The sequence below is a fragment of the Athene cunicularia genome, assembly GCF_003259725.1.
Source record: "Athene cunicularia isolate RWA chromosome 5 unlocalized genomic scaffold, athCun1 chr5_part1, whole genome shotgun sequence".
Classification (NCBI taxonomy): Eukaryota; Metazoa; Chordata; class Aves; order Strigiformes; family Strigidae; genus Athene; species Athene cunicularia.
The window spans coordinates 10867069-10883822 of record NW_020799101.1 but is presented as its reverse complement, the minus strand read 5'-3'; positions in this window follow the sequence as shown (position 1 = coordinate 10883822).

Here is a 16754-nt window from a genome sequence, read left to right as displayed (position 1 = left end):
GAAAGACAAAAGGGGTACATCCCCCAGCTTTTCCTTCCCTTTGCTGAATGAGTGAAGTTTAGAAGTATTTGTTTTCAAGAAGAAGCAGTATTCTCATAGGAGGTCAAATTACTTCATCAAGTTCTTGAAGAAGTCCAGGCAGGGTTTAAAGCTTTTGATCTTGGCCAGTAGATGGACAGCAGGTAGAAAAATAGGATTGGTAGAAGTTTTGGGAAACTGTTTCTGGGTTTTTTTGGTTTTGTTGTTTGGGTTATTTTGGGGTGGGTTGTTTTTGAGAAGCAAATGTGAAATTGTGTGTTGTTTTTTGTTGTTGTTATTGTTGTTTTTTCCATCAGCCAGCTTACATAGCAGCATGCGTGAATGCAGTGAAACGTCTCCACTGCAGTCTGCTCACACTGTCTGTGCTACAGGCTTCCCTAGGGACCTAGGGCAAGTCAGTTAGCATTACATTTTTAGATATACTTACCCCATTTAGCATATGCATTTTGCTTAGCATGCACTTACAGACTAGTGACTTGCATGCATATATACCAGAGCACTCCTGTTGGCATTCCTTATATATGCACTGGTTTTTATGGGCATTGATCTGGTGTGTATACTTCAACTATACTTCTAATCTCTCTCTGTCTTCATGTTTTTGACTGTAAAACAGCAGCAATCCCTTTTCTTTGAGTAAGCAGGCAGAGTCATACTTGTGACATTTTAAGACCACTTTGAAGATACAAACTTATTTAAGTGCTTGTGATTTATCTTGTTTTGCTTTATTTGTTTCCTTAAATGTCAGCCACTCTGAACAGTTTCTTGGATTTTCCTTTTATTCAGGAAGTGTCAGCTGATGAGAAGGCAGCTGGTGTGCTGAAAGCATCATGCCCTTAAGAATTTGGTATGTGATGTGTTTAGTTGGGGAGAAAGCCCAGTTGCCGTTTTGTTGGGTTTTTTTATTTTTCTGCTAAAAGTTGCTGTCTTGCCCTGTTGATTTAATGGGGGAAGAATGCTGCAACACATTTAGCTGTGCAGTGCCTTTCAGGTAGTGAGAGATACCTGAGGAATGAGAAAGATCCCGGGTGCATAACTGGCTGGCACCTGGTTGACCTAAGCTGACGGGTCTATACATAGTTCTGATTCCTGCCCGCCAAAAGAGCATCTGATGCAGACAGCTGCTGGGTGTGTGACCCCTTTTGGTACTTGGGGCATGTGTGGACACGTGCCTTCCTACCTGTCTGGTGGGTGCGGCTACCTCCAACGCTTTCTGCTCTCCTGTGCTCTTGGAGAGGACAGCCCCACCAGGAGACCTTGTCCTAGGTGGAGGGAGCTGCTGGACCCCTCATGGCAAGAGGGAGCTGGGATACCTGTGCTTATGTGCTGCAGGGGAGCAGATGATCGTGGCTCCCTTATGCAAACAGTGCTTCTCGGTGCAGTATTTAAGGTAAGTAGGTGAAGGAGTGAACGTGCGTTGGACATCACAAGCTTGTAACTGCCTGGTGGAAAGTGCAAAGGGGAGACTGCTTGAAGCATCATCCCCTCCTATACCCCAATAATTGTGTTATTAGCCCCAAGATGTTGGAGGGAGGAAAACTGTCTGTTAACAGCTGCTTTCCAGAAACACTTGAGATCAGAGTCTAATGAGTATGTATCACGTCTAATGTATCTTGCTTGTTTCAGGTTATGTTGTGATGGCAGTCTTGATCATTATCTCATATTAATTTTCTAGAGCATGATGTATGTGGATACACCTACTGCGCTCAGAGATTTCTCTGCAAGATTAGAGACGTGTTTAGGAAATTAGTAATGAGAGAAAAACGTGTAATTAAAAATTATATCAGTTTGGAAGCTCATCCATCTTCAGCCAGCTTGCTGGAAGAGAAAGGAGTCTTACACAATGCTTAGTGGTGGGAAAACGCATTTGGCTTTCTACATTTTAAACAGGAAGGAACTATTTAAATGACAGACTTACAATAGTAATTAAGGCATTTACTTGGGAACTCTGGATCACATATTGTCGCTGCATAGTGTCGCAGTAACTCGGACTGTATAAAATTATGGCAGATCTCATTATATTTGTTTTCTTTTAATGATGCCTTCAGACAAATACATTTTTAACTTATTTGGTCCCTTTATAAAGTAATTGGGTCCTTGTACTGAAAGTAGTGTTCATATTTTGAGGTAGTCAGATTTACATATGCTGAATATTGGCTGTAGTGTTATGAGGTTGCACACTTAACAATTTATTTGTTTCCTGAGATATGCAATTTTATGTGAAATGCCTTAAATTCAGTGTGTGCCACAGAATTTTAGCTCTTCATCCCCAATGACCATTATAAAATTGCCATATGCCTAAAAATGTGCTCAGCACAACTCCGATTGTTCAGACTGTGAATTTCCTCTCTTTTTATCATGGGATCCTTAGTTGAGAATAATTTTATTCTTTAGCAGTAGGAGAAACACCATTTGGTTGTATATGGTTCATTATAAAATGTGGTAACTTTTAAGCATTTCGAACAGTAAACGTGCTTTATTTTAGTTTTTATGCCATTTTTCATGAACACTTAACAGTGCCTTGTCATTTTTGTCATGATATGTCCATAAACTCAATTATCTTTGGTCCAACTTACAAGTGCATAGAAAACCTAGGCAGATGTCAGAGCGATAACCAGGTGTACATTGTAGTACTTTGCAAAATTTTAATTGCTGCAGGGATGTTTCCTAGTTAATGGATCTGTTTATTAAGTGCTTCTATCTGTTGTGTCTTGTTCAGGAGCGTACCTTACATATGGTATTTTCAGGCTGAGCCTGGCTATTTTGCCTAGCAAGAGCCTCATAGTAACCCTGCAGAGGGATGTGCTTTTTCAGTTACAGTGTCCATAGTGTAGTTAGCAAAACTGCTGAATTGCTTGTTGTGTAAGGTACCATGTAATTTGTGATCTTTGGTAAAATCATTAAGTGCTTTAGAGTGGTGAGTTTGACAGAGGGGGGCCTAGACCCAGCTGGGCCTATGGATGTGACCAGTGTGTAAATATTTACTGTTGTTGCCTCTGTAAACACTATGGGATAAGGCTGAGCATGGTCCATGAAAAATGGTCAGAGGGCTGGAGCACGTCTTCTGTGAAGAAAGGCTGAGAGAGTTAGGGTTGTTTGGCCTGGAGAAGACTCCAGGGAGACCTTACTGTGGCCTTTTAGTACTTAAAGGGCACTTAAAAGAAAGGCAGAGAGACTTTTTATCAAGGCCTGTGATAGGACAAGGGGTAGTGGCTTTAAATCAGAAGAAGGTAGAGTTATATTGGATGTAAGGAAGAAATTCTTTATGGCAAGGACGGTGAGACACTGGCACAGGTTGCCCAGAGAAGCTGTGGCTGCCCCCTCCCCTGCAGTGTTCAAGGCCAGGTTGGACAGGGCTTTGAGCAACTTCATCTAGTGGAAGGTGTCCCTGCACATGGCAGGGGGGTTGAACCTAGAAGGTCTTTAAAGGTCCCTCCCAACCCAAACTATTCCATGGTCTTTGGGTGACTGCTGATGGTGGCTGTAGGTGTCCACCTGTTGAGAGATGCTGGCTGTTGTTATTTGGGAGGAGAGACTATGGGTGAGGAGAGTATGGCCAAAATGACTCACCAAAGACCAGCAATTCTTGATGGTGCTTGGAGTGGGGAGCTGTTAGGTTGGTGGCCAAGGAACCCCTTATATCTGGGAGCAGAAAGCAGCTGTGATGGAGAGTGTGGGAAGCTCCCTGGCATTCCCTGTTACGCCTGCACATGGAGAAACTGGCCTTCCTGGAGAGCTATGAGGTGAAGCATATTCATTCTTGGCAGCCACTTTGGAGTCTATGCTGTTGTGTGTGAATGGAGAGATGTGGATGCCCCATACTCAGTGCCCAGAAGCAACTGCACAACGGGAAAAGAACACCCTTGGTTCATGCCACTGTGCAATACCCAGATTTGTACCCAGACCAGGCCATGAAGCCAGGACTGTGTCTTTTATGAGAGGTATTATGTATTGATGAAACAATGAAAGAGAAAATCTTTTCCCAGGAATTAAATAATTGCTTCCTTGATGAAAGGACCCAACATCTGGCTCTTGTGTTTCATGTATTTTGTCATGTAGATATAACTGTTTGCTTTGTTCCTGGCAGGAACGTTAACTTATTAACGTACAGAGCTGTTTCCAGGTCAGTGGGAAACTTCATATAAATCTTTATTACATGTACTTGATTGTCTTTAACTCTTTAGAAGATATAATTAGTGTCCAGTAATCATATTGCAGTGCTGTTTCTGTGATTATGCTGGTGGTTAGTGTGCAGTGCAATTCTGGTTTTATAGACTGGAGCTAATGTTAGCTTGATTAAAATAAAGGACAAACATTGGCCCATGTTGTTGGCCAGTTAATTTTCTCACCTTTCTGCTGCCCAGTTTCATTGCCTTCTGCAGTTCTGAGATGTGACCGCCTGCCACTGAGTGGCTTCTGATTAAAAAAGCTGTGATTTTTAATACCTGGTGCTTCAGGTTGAAGTGGAGGCGCTTGCAGTAATGGTGTCTGTGAGGCAAGAAGTGGATTGGGGCAGGGTCTTCAAGGACAGTGACTTGGCTGAAGCGCTAGTGCCTAGAAATGTTTTGATCCTATTGTAATGAATAGCTGCTGGTTCCTGTTGTTGTTTCTGTTTTGATTAAGTGCCCAGCTGGTGTGTGGTGGAGATAGGATGTTGGAGCAGGGAAAGGAAGTAACTGTCAAAAGTGCATCTCCCTTAGGAAAGCAAGAATGTGGAGGCATGGTAGAATTGGGGTTTAAATAGCACTTATTTTGCCTTGGTTTTCAGAGTGCACTGACCGTATGCAATTTTCCACATGCTGGGTAATGGAAAGTTGGCCCCAGAGGAAGTCACTTTGTAAGTCAAGTTTGGTATTATAAAATCAATCACTGCTGGGTCACTAATTGGTGTGGAAGATAGGAATTTCCTATACAGTATGATAAGTTCATTGGTTTTCTGGCAGCATGTGCGCAGTGAGCTGTTTAGTCAACGATATACTTTCCTGGTTGTGTTGTTAACTCAGGAAAAGCATCAGGTCACTCATAGCTACACCCAAATCGCTGGTTTATTTCTGAGTAGTAAGGGGAGGATGGGGGGAGTTTGATGCCATGTAGAATCTACACGTGTTTTTATGAAGTTTGTTTTCATCTCTTTGTGGCATAATAGTGAAGCTTGGCAGCCACATGGGAATTGTGAAGATTGATTGCTCTTGGTGTTAAGCATCTCGCATCTCTGAGTTTATATCAACACAAGCCTTCTTCCAGCAGCAGCATCTGGCTCATTGGCAAGATCTGTGGACAGTTGTTCTGATCGCTCTGGAGATGCCTCTGGCTGTCATGTGGCTGCTGCCTTGGCTGTGCTGCTTTGTTATTCTAGCTGGGCCCATTTTCATTTATTTAATTTTTGGCTTACCTTTGATTCTGATGAATTGCTCCTGAGATTATGGCCTTGAATAAATCTTGCCTAACTTCCTTATGCAGGGATTTCCATGAGATGCTGATGTTAATTTATTTCAGTGACTATTTGCTGATTGGAGCTGGAGCAATAACATCCCAGTCTGTGCCTTCTGTGCAGGTTTTCTCTGTGAATCACAGCATCAGTCTTGTGAAGTAAAACACACATCTTTGAGCGTATCCTGCATAATGGGTTTCTCTGAGACTAGAGCTGCAAGCGTAAATCAAATATTATTACCAATACAGTCAGGGTCTGGGATGATGCTAAGAGTCCTGGAATCAACGACTTGGATTTCTCAAGTTGACCACTGGGAGTGGAGTTTCTGGTCCAGCTGATATAAACTGGCACAGGAGCAAAGAATAATGTGTGTCAGCTCTGGATTGATATCATCTCAAGTGCTGTCCCTGTCTGTTTGATTGTATGTTTTTTTTATTCATATACATTGTACTTTAAAAATGTGATTCTTTTGGAAGTACTGTGGCTTTGGAAGACATGTGGGCTCAAATAAAAGTGAGTGCTTCTTAAAATAATGAAGCATTTATTTTCATTAAATAAGCCTGTTGGGGTCACTGCTTCTTCTGGTTGATATTAGCAGGGCTGTGATGTGCAGGAGGCCAGACAAGATGGTTATCTTCACTGGCCTTTAACTCTAATGATCTGTAGAACTGCTTCGGCACTGTCCACAATGGGAGCTGTTCAACGAGCTGTCAGATTTTATAAGGATGTTAGCAAAGCAAGGCATGATTACACACAGTTTTCTGGTTTTAAATGTGTATTTACAGCTGTAATAATAAATAATAAGGCAACTTGGGTGGCATGTACATTTTTTTTAGTGATTTACTGCAAATTTGACACATTATCTACTGCCACAAAATTTTGTTTTAAAATGAAGGGGGAAGTTTGCACACCAAGATGTAATTTAACTTATCACCTGACAGCGACAAACGTGCATTTAATGGGCATTTTATGGAGAGGCAGGTGGGTGGAAGAGTTCATTGCTGTTTTGAAGATAGGAACAGGGATGCTTCAACTTAAAGGGGGAAATAATGACTTTGCATTCAGTATGAGTGTTGCTATGGATTTCTTTAGGGCCCAGGTCTCACTCTGGGGCTGTAATTTCTCTTCTTAAAACAACCATTTCCTTCTCTGTTTTTGGCCTTCTCCAGCAGGTGATAAGGCAGCTTCTTTTCCAAGGTCCCAGAACACAAACTAAAATAAACCCATCCTTTTATGTGGTACCTTCAATTGAATTGAAACATAAATGTATCCTATGATGTTAGGCATTGTCTACATTTGTGGAATTTCTATAGAATCAATGTTAGACACTGTAAATGTTTAAAAGCCCTGGAAGTGTGACTGGTAGGATGAGCTAGAGTCTTTCATCTCTTAGTTTCTGGTTTTAATAGGATCTGACTTGAAGAGTTTTGAAAATTGTTGCCAGGTATTTGATTGCTTCTCGGTCTCAGGAGATAAGGCTTTTTTTTGTGTGTGTGAGCAGCCTGAAAAAGTTTATAGAGGTATTTTCACCAGCCATCTGTGGGCATGTCTACATGTATGTGTGTTATAGGCAGATACAAGCTCACTTTGCCCATGTGTTTAATATGTTTATATCCCATGTCATAGCAGAGTTTATAAACTCTATTAACATGGCTTTCAAGGTGCTCTGAGCATGGGTGGAGTGGGTTTTTGTCTGCTTGTGGGCACAGCCACACTGATTTATGTTTGTAGAAGAAGCCTTAGGCAAAGGGAGTTGCTCCTCTTTGATTACACCAGCCCTTTGGGTGGGGAGAGGTTGCACAGCTTGCAGGTTTCACAGGACCACTGCAGGGCTTCTCACCATAAGGATTACAGGTGGGTATTAATCACAGGACTGTTGGCCCACTCGTATGAGTGTGATTTGCTGGGCTGACGAAGGCAATTCTTACTTGTTATTTAGGTTGCACAGAAAGTGTACAGTGCCTTTTGGTGTCCAGTCAGGTATTTTAAGGGTTTGAGGCTGGATACATGCTTTATTTTTCACAATACAGTATAGTCATTGAAAGGCTGGTTACAAGATTGTATGATCAAAGGGTAGCAGCTACCTTGCAAAAACTGGTGTTCTTACAGGAAACCAAAGTACTCTCATTCAAGGCAATTCATTAGTCTGATGTAGGACTCTTAGAAATGTTGTTTTGTAGATAAGGATGTTCTAATACTGTTCAGGTAATGGCTGTTGAAGACCAACAGGATCAACAAAACCAGCAATAAGGGTATCTTACTACTACTACTAATCTTGTTCTTGCTATGTTCCTACTTATCTTACTATGACACTGCTACTATTTCATGGTCCATGGTGGTGTTACGTGCTGAAATTCTTATGTAAAGAAACTGTTGAAATAGGAGAAGTCTGTAGGTAAATTATAGCCATAGAACACACGGGGCTATTTTAAGTTTTCAGAATCAATTTAAGTAACTAGTCCTTACTGTTTGTTCTGCGTCTATATTTAGGTTTTTGATATCTCTGTCCATCTGTGGGTATTTGGGGGAAACTAGCCCGTTCTTTAGTGATTATTTGTTACTCCTGAAAACACGATAGAAATGTTTCAGGGTCAGAGGAGCAACAGGTTTACTGAGAAAATTTTTTTGAAGATGCTGTGAAATGTGTTGATGACAGAGCCTCTAGAAGAATCAGGACAGCTAGCTCTGCAGATAGCTATGGATTCATCTTTCTCATGCTGTCCTGTTACAAACATTTCTGGTGTACCATCAGCAACTGTGAGATGTCTTAAATTTGTAACCTGGAATGGCTAGTTTGCATTCCTTCACAGCTCCTTTTAGTTGGCTTTGCAATGAGGTTTTTTTTGAACCTTTGCAAGGAGATAGTGTAGTTACTGTAATGCAACTAGTACTTTCTGGTTTCTTTCTTTTCTTTTTTTTTTTTTTTTCAATTCTCATTTTTGAGATTTTAATCAATCTTGATTATTATATTTCCAGAATGTTATGGACAAATTGGAGTGGTTGGAATGACACCATCTGATTTAGGTATCTCATTTCGATTCCTAAAATTATTCCCTGACCCTGTAGGAATGAAATGTAACAATTCTGTACTTTTCATCTGTAAAAGTAGATTGAAATTGAAATATATGTAGTACAGTTAATGATAGAGAATGTTTTGGGTGTCATGGTGATGGGCAGTGAGTATTTGGCAAAAGAAGAATTATTCAAGGTGATACAGAAGGTCACAAATAGGACAAGAGGCATGGAATTAATAGAGGAATGATGCAAGTTGGAAAACTTGGCTGTGAGCAAGATAGCATAGGTTACTGAATAGTCATCTAAGAAGAATAGTATTTTGAAGTCTATATTCTTTGTCTGTGGCACTTGAACCCAAGCAACAAGTCTGTCTACAGATGTGTTAGTCATCTTTCCAAAACTAGGATCATAAGAACATAGGGCTGGAAAAGGATCTTCAGATCTTTAAAAAGTAGTCCCATTTCCTCCACTGAAATGTGATCACCTCCTATGGATGTTTCTCAGCTACTCTTCAGAACCTGTCACAAATGACCAAAACTTCTCAACATCATTCTGTAGCACTTGCAGTATTCACTCACCTTTGATAGTTTTAAGGCATCTTTGCTGAAAAATAGCATTATTTCTTTATTTTCTTTTTCCAGGTGGAGATGGAAAGTAATTGGTTACCAGTCTCTTTGTAACTACTTTTGTGTAGTGGAGGACTCTGCTCAGTTTCCTCTCTTCTAAACAAATAAGCCACACTCCTTTGAACTTCCCACAACATTCTTGTTTTCTAAACTGCTTTTTGTCCTATGGACACTTTTCAAATGGTCTGACTTCATCTGCTGTTTATATGGCTGAGATCACAATTCACACTAATGAGATTCCATAGGAGAATTATTTGATTCTTTGGGCAATGTCCCACACCTGCAGATGTCCCTTAGGATCTGCATATTTATCATTCTTCCTAATGCAAGATGGGGCCAGCAGAGTGAGGTCAATTACTGTTACGCATCAGCATCTTGACTGAAACCAAGGGACAATGATAGACCTTACTTCCAGCCAAGTCCAGAGATACTGGAGGCACCAGGACACCACTTTCCAACATGTAGCTGATGGCAGATTTGTGAATTTACTGGCTGAAGTTCCTCTGCTGAAGTGTGGTATTAAAAAAGCACCCAAGAATCCATTTTAAAGAGCTGTTGTGGATTGAACAGATTGGAGAGGGAGGAGGTGTCTCACACATGGGGCACCTAGTAAGCAAAGGAACTAGAGCAGACTTTTCAGGTAGCGTGTGGCCTGCTTGTGGCTGATGAGTTAGAAATACACTTCATCATTCTTTTTCTATTCATCCCTCCTTAGAGATTTTTTTTCCTTTTTTTTTTTTTTTTTTTTTTTTTTTCTTTTCTTGATTAAGACCAAGCAAGGAGAAGAACGAAAAACCCTAACCCACTGTGGTACTGCCTAAGTTCAGATGGAAACCTAAAATTTTTCAGCCAAGTTGTTTTTTGGTGACGTGGTTAAACTGAGGCAGTGGCACTTTAATTAAGATGAAGAATAAGCATAATCCACTTTGTTTCTGGAGACAGACTGCCTGGTGTGCTAACTTTGCACTATATGCAGCAATTTGTATCTTGCAAGTGGAGTGCTCAATGGGCAGCTCTTCGGTTGTGAAAGCTAAATCATTTCTGTACGGTCCTCAAGTATTCATTTACCAAACAAATAATTGATAAAATGAGCAAGTGAAAGAGACACTAAGAGGGTGTGATCCAATGCCAAGCATTGGTTTTCATAGTTGATTTTAAATCTGCATTATGATAATGATGTTAATTTGGAAAATGTGTCCACTCCCTAACTTCTGCCGCTGAGCGTTCTTTTAATTGGATTCAGATGGTTGGACTGAAACAGTTGTAGGGTTTGTATACAGATGTCCTGAGTGCTCCAAGCACTATTTTTTCCTATCCGGTTTTTCTAAGCCAGAGTTGCTTTCACTGTGGCTGGTGTCCAGACGTTCTTGAACTCCCTCATTAAAGGTCTGTGTGATACAAATGGGCATGGTTCTACTGGGACAAATGCAGTTATGATCACTTAAACATGCTGAAGATCTCATCTGGGGCATAACTCCTCTCCCAGTCCATTGCACTGTCTCAGTGCTGGGTTGCTGGTCTCCAGCCAGAGTTCATCAGTGTGGGAGTCCATCTCACAAGGCTTACCATTGTAATTTGTCATTCTGAAAACATGGGTTGTTGCCTAAATAATTGTAATAGTGGAAACAGCCTTTTGTTTCCAATAAAATGATGTTAAGAATTGATGTTTCTGAGGCATTTTGACAAGGCAGCATGTTTTCTGTACAGTGGTGCTGTGCTCTGTTTTCATCCCTAGGCTGAAATTCAGAGCTACATTATTATCTGAGCAACCTGACTGAACACAAGCTGTATGTGGAGTAGGTAGCATTCAGTGTGATAAAGATATCAGAGAACATCGGTTTCCTGAGTAGTTCTAACACTTTTCATAAGCACTCAGTTTGCTTTTAAGAGGAAACAGAAGTAGTGACTTTTTATGCAGTCTAATAGGCAAAGTTTATATAATCTGATTTACCATGCTCATCCAAAATTTGCTCTCTGATTTCAAGGAAGAAATAATTAAGGATGGAAAGCTATTTATCTTCTAAATAAAAGTGTCTAATTACTATCAAAAGTTTTTGTCTGAATTTATGAAAGGCAACTTTGTCTAAGTGGCTATTTCTGAAAGTAATAATCAAACAAAGGCTTTTCAGTATTGCGTGGTGATGGGTATGCTACTATTGCCCCCAAAACTTGCTGCTGCTCCAAATGATAATATTTTGATGAAGCTTAAAAAAAAAAAAAAAAAAAAAAAAAAACAGTATTTTCACATGAACAAAATCAGTACAGAATTTGCATTGTGAAGTTACAGTAAGCCACAGACCCAAGAGGGAAAATTAAAGGATTACTTAAAACCAACAATAAACATGCAAATTAAAAGTAATCATTTTAAAATGAAGTCATACACTATTAAAAATAAGCACAAAATTACATACTAGTATGGATGTGTAGTTTATAGAATACACCAAATGTTAAAATTGAATGAAATTAAGAAAAACATTTTCCAAAGGCAAGTAAAATATCTGCTTAATTAGATCGTAAAGAAAGAAGATTAAAAGTAATATTTTGTGATACAGTAATTACTGTTTTTCAGAAGTAGTCAGGTTCCTCTGTGTTGATCTAAATTTAACTGCGATAGCAGATCTCTTCGGGGTCTTTTGTTTTGTTTGTGTCTTTAATTATTTTAAATCACAACCACTACCTTTATTTTGTTTTCTTTGCAGCGAACACACTGCAAGGCTGTTTGCTCCAGTACTCTGCCAGCTCATGAACGCAAATCTGGGAGATCAGCTCATACCCTCTGGTTTTGTGAGGTTAAAAGCCAAATCATTGTAGGGGACTATACAGCAAGATAACAGGAAAGGCGGCTGAAACCACTGGGAGATGGGTTGAGGTGCTGATGGGAGCCTGAGATGTAAATAAACCAGATTGCTCTCATTTCCTCTTTCCACTGTATTATGCATTCCAATAGCACTATTCATCTTTATGACAGACACCTATTGCTTTAACTTTACTGCGGGCCACTGAAGTACATTAAAGTGGGCAGGAAATGGAAATAAATAGAGTTCAGTGAAGGCTGCAGAATAACTAAACACACTGCAGTCATTTTTAGTGTGGGGTCATGCGTTTTTTAGCAGGTTTATCGTATTGCTTGACTTTTGTTAGAAGGATGGGCACTGTTTAAAGGAGATGCAGTATACTTATAAGTAAGAAAATGCTTGGATACTTTTTTTCAAACTCTTTGGGATGCCAAAGATGAAAAGAAATTGGGTTGAGTGTCAGCTGGGTAGAGTCAGTGGGATATGTCTGTGTGCAGTACTTGAGGTTGTGGTTAGAAACAGAATAATAGGATTGGAGATTTGAAGAATTCCTGCTAGCGGACAGCATGGGAGGAAGATCACAGTCCATTGACTTGATTTCATCTTCCACCAAACGGTAGTGAGACATTCAGGTAGACTGCCTGGAATTTGGCCTTAAAAATATATCTATTTGTTTTTAATGCATGCGCATTTTGCTCACTCTGGAAATGTGGGTTGCCCTCCTGTTTATTCAGAGGGCTGTTTTCAAGGACAGCAAAGTTACACTGCAAGTTACAGATACCTTTAACCCTCAGGAGATGGGAGTTGCGGTGAATTCTGGTTTTGTGAAAGCTTTGTGTGTTTGTTTTTCCTTGATTGTTTATATTCTGATAAGGTTAGGTCAGTAAATGAATGAATTCACAACATAAGTTACTTGAGGACTTACAGCTCATGTTTTCACTCCCCTGAGACAGTCAGCTACTTGGAAACTTTTCTTTTTAAAAAAAACAAAAATTAACCATTAGGATTGTGTTTTTCCTTGATTACACTGAGCAGTCTCTGGTTTTGCTGAATATAGCGTTCTTTTTCTTCTCTTTTTCTGACAGTGACTGCTATATAGTTGAAGGGCAAGCATCAGCCTTCAAAGTATTTGTCAATATAGAAGATATTAGTGGATATTTCACAATGTCATGTAAGATAAAAACTAATTTGTAAGCAGCACGGCAGAAATCTGGAAAGACAATTAAGACAAAAAATCATTAACATTGATTCTTTTGCACTGGGAAAGTACATTCCTTTCTCCCAAAGCATCCTTTAAAAATGTTGTTTACCTAGGTCTATATTTAAGTATATATTTCAGTGTGACATTCACTGATTCCTCTTATTTCTTGTTAATTATCGTTATATCAAGAATTTAATTCAGGATACTGCTGCAGATATACTTGCGTTGCAGAAACTATTGGCCAGGCAGAATTGCAGGTAATTACTGAGGATGGTGTTGGCAATTTGACTTTTCATCGTTTGTTCATCATCGTTTGTTCTCACTCTGTGGATAGTTCCTCGCTGAAAGGATTAGGTTACAGATGGGTGGGTGTTCAGGGACTCTTAAGTGAGAATCCAGATGCTTTTCTGCGTCCTCTCCTCTTGCTTAGTTTGGGAGTCACAAGTCAGTAGCTGCAGGTAAGATTTAAAGCTTGTATCTTTGTTTCTTTTTTGCAATGGAAAAATTTCTCTGTTACTCCTTGTTAACTAAACAAATGGTATAACTGCAAACTTTAAATATTTACGACATTACAGATTGAGCTAAAATTTCAAAAGAATCTTATTTTTTAAGTGCAGTATCACTGACAGACTGCTTCAGGTTTTTGAATGGGTTCAGGGCCAGCAGGGTCATTTGATGTTGCATGCTTTTAAAAACTTCGCTATGATTTTGGTGCCTAAGCTGTTAGAGAGGCTTTTTAGAGCTGTTGGTCTTTGGCCACATTCCAGCTGCTTTGAGTATGTAGTTTCAAGGGCAGTGGTCTCAGGGTGTAGTATTGTACAGTTGTGAGATGTGGGTTTTATCTGTGTGCCCCACATGCAGCACAACGGTGTTACCTGCATAGCTGAGACCCTGTTCGGTCCTCGCTGGATTCCATGGGGAGGTAGCAGCAGTTGAGGTATGCCTCAGAGATGGAAGCGTGAATTCAAATGACTCTTTCTTTCTTTCTGTTATATGTTGCTGGTTGTGTTTTCAAATCTGAGCTCATTTTCCTTACTCTTGGTTTCAGAGAGAAAGCCTGAAGGCAAACTCCAGGCTACATGCAGCTGGTGTTGAACTAAATGGGTGTTTTGCCTCTGTTCTAGCGGCACCATCATCCTGGTTTTCCATGTTAACCACCCTGACGGGTTGAGCTTGGAAGGACTTGCAGACCACGTCCGTGTGCTCTTCCTCGCGTGGGCAGTTTGCACGTGTGTGTCTGATCTCCCAGCAGCAGTTTGCAGTCTTGCTTGTGTCTGTAAGAACCACTTGCTGAAAAGCACTGGTAAATTCAGGCATTTCAGAAAATTCTTGCTCATATAAATAAATGTAATTATCTTGTTCTGTGACCTCACGGGGGCCTGCTGGACTTCCCAGTGCAGTCGTCCCTAGTGGGACAACTTTTTACCCTTCTAACAGTCTGTTTAAATATCTCCAGTTCATATGCGAAAGTTAACAAGCTGTGACTGAATTTAGGGTTTGGTTTCTGTAGCAGGAGGGGAAGATACGAATGTTGCAGCATCACAGTATTTTGCTTATACTGCTTGTTCAGAAGGAAAGAACACCATTTGGAAAGTAGGTATGACAAAGACTGCATAGTTTACTTATGCTGTGCAGGAATAAAGGAATCATCTCCTTTGTAGCACAGCAGACCTCACTGTTTTCAGAGCACTCTTTGGAATAGAGGCTTGTATGTTGTACACTTAATTTTTGTGCCAATCCCCCCAGCGACTTACACCCCCCCTTTGTCTGGTTTGCCTCTTTGCCGGCAGAGCTGTAACAAGGATGGCTTTAACTGCTTCCCCCGTTCCCACGTGTGTGTCTAACACATTTGGTCACTCAAGTTTTATTTCTTCCCTCTGTAAAACATGAGAGTGTAACTTCCACCCCATCCTTGTTAGGGCGTGAGCTGCCGAAGCAGGGGCTCCCTGCGACCGGGCATTGTCACCGGGTAGTAAAACCTCTTTAATGGGGCTGGCTTAGCTTTTAAGTTATGGTTAATGTTTTTAACAGTAACTTGTGTTTCCTCTGCCCTTCACACCCAACCATTAGCCAGGTGTTTTTGTTGCACAGAGTGGAAAAATAAAAGTAATCTCACTGTACAGCTGGGCCCTCAGTGAGGTGCTGGAGGAGCATGGCCACAAGATGCAAACTGGGGATCACAGAGCCTGGATGAGTGGGTTTAAAAGGATCCTTGTAAATGCTTGGCAAAATACAAACACTGGAAATTAGATGCCTTTTTTTTTAAAACTATAAATAAATTAGAAGGTTTAAATTTGGCATACTGTGTGCTTATATGGCTTGCTCTGTGTAATTTTCTACATAAATAATTTGGTTTTTTTGCTTTGTGTTCTTCCCTTTAATAATGGCATCCACTGGATTTCCTTGTAACTGCAAGACAGGCCTGACTGATCTGCCTGACACTGTAAACTGTGTTTATGAAGCTAGAATTGGGGTCATTAATTTTCTTTACATCAAAAGAAGTCGTTTCTTTTAAATGAGAAGCCTGTTTCACCTAGTAATTCGCTTTAATTGCTTATTTGAAACTTTTGACATTTGATAGCAATTTAAACATTGCCAGATGAGGCTCACGCAGTTGGGACCTGCAGGTGCTTCCTTGTGTGCCCAACGTGGATCAAAGGAGTAAGGCCAGGGATGTGCCTGGCCACGGACAGGGCACCCGGTACTGGAAGGTGCTGTTTTCTGGGGCTGTTTGAATAGATGCTGTGTGTCAGCCTCTGCAAGAATTTGCTCAGAGGGCTCTCCCTTGGAAAGGTTTCTGTGGAGCACTGTGCTGTTTGTTTTTCTTGGGAGACAGACTGCATAGCCTTTGTTCTGCCTGAGGCTTGATAGTGCTTGCAGCACTCAGTCGTTCCGTTTTTTTGAGTCTAACCAATAGCACTTTCTGCTGAAGGGTTAGAAAAAAGTTTTTAAAATATTAATTACACTTTTTTTTTTTTTTTTTCCCTGACTAATATCTGTTAATTTAGTATTATCATCTTCTGGGAGGTTTAGAGGGAAAGAATTTTCTTGCTCATGAGGGGTAAGCAACTGGTGCAACTTCAAAGGGATTTTTACCAGGATCTAAACCTCAATAAAGAGACAAAAGTGAAACAGTGTCTTTCACTTGATTTTGTAAATTGGTTCACCAATGTGAATGCAATTTATTGTTTAGTCAGCAGCAGGACTAGCTTTCTGAGAATTTTTAAAGTCAGTAAATAAACAATAATTTAGATTATTGCAGAAAGAGCAACTGCTGTTTATGGCTTTTGGCTGCAGAATGATGTGATGCTAGATATACTCACAATGGTTTCTAGCAACACTGTACTGTGTTCTGGGAAATAGATTAAAAACTATTGCAGGAGTAGTCCAGCAGCTGAAATTGAGATAAATTCTGTGCTGCTGCTACAGAAGTTAGGCAGTGTTTTAGGACTTTCTGAATTCAGAGCAAAGGGAAATAGCGCAGTTGAAAGAGAATGAGCAAAGCCAAAGTACCAGTGCCAAGACTTCTTAAAAGAGTTTTATTGATGTGTGTTGTAATTAAAACCAGAATTAGTTTTTTAATAGGACATTCATTTCCTAGCGAGCAATTGAAGCTTGGCATAAACTAATGCATTTTTAAAAATGAGTAC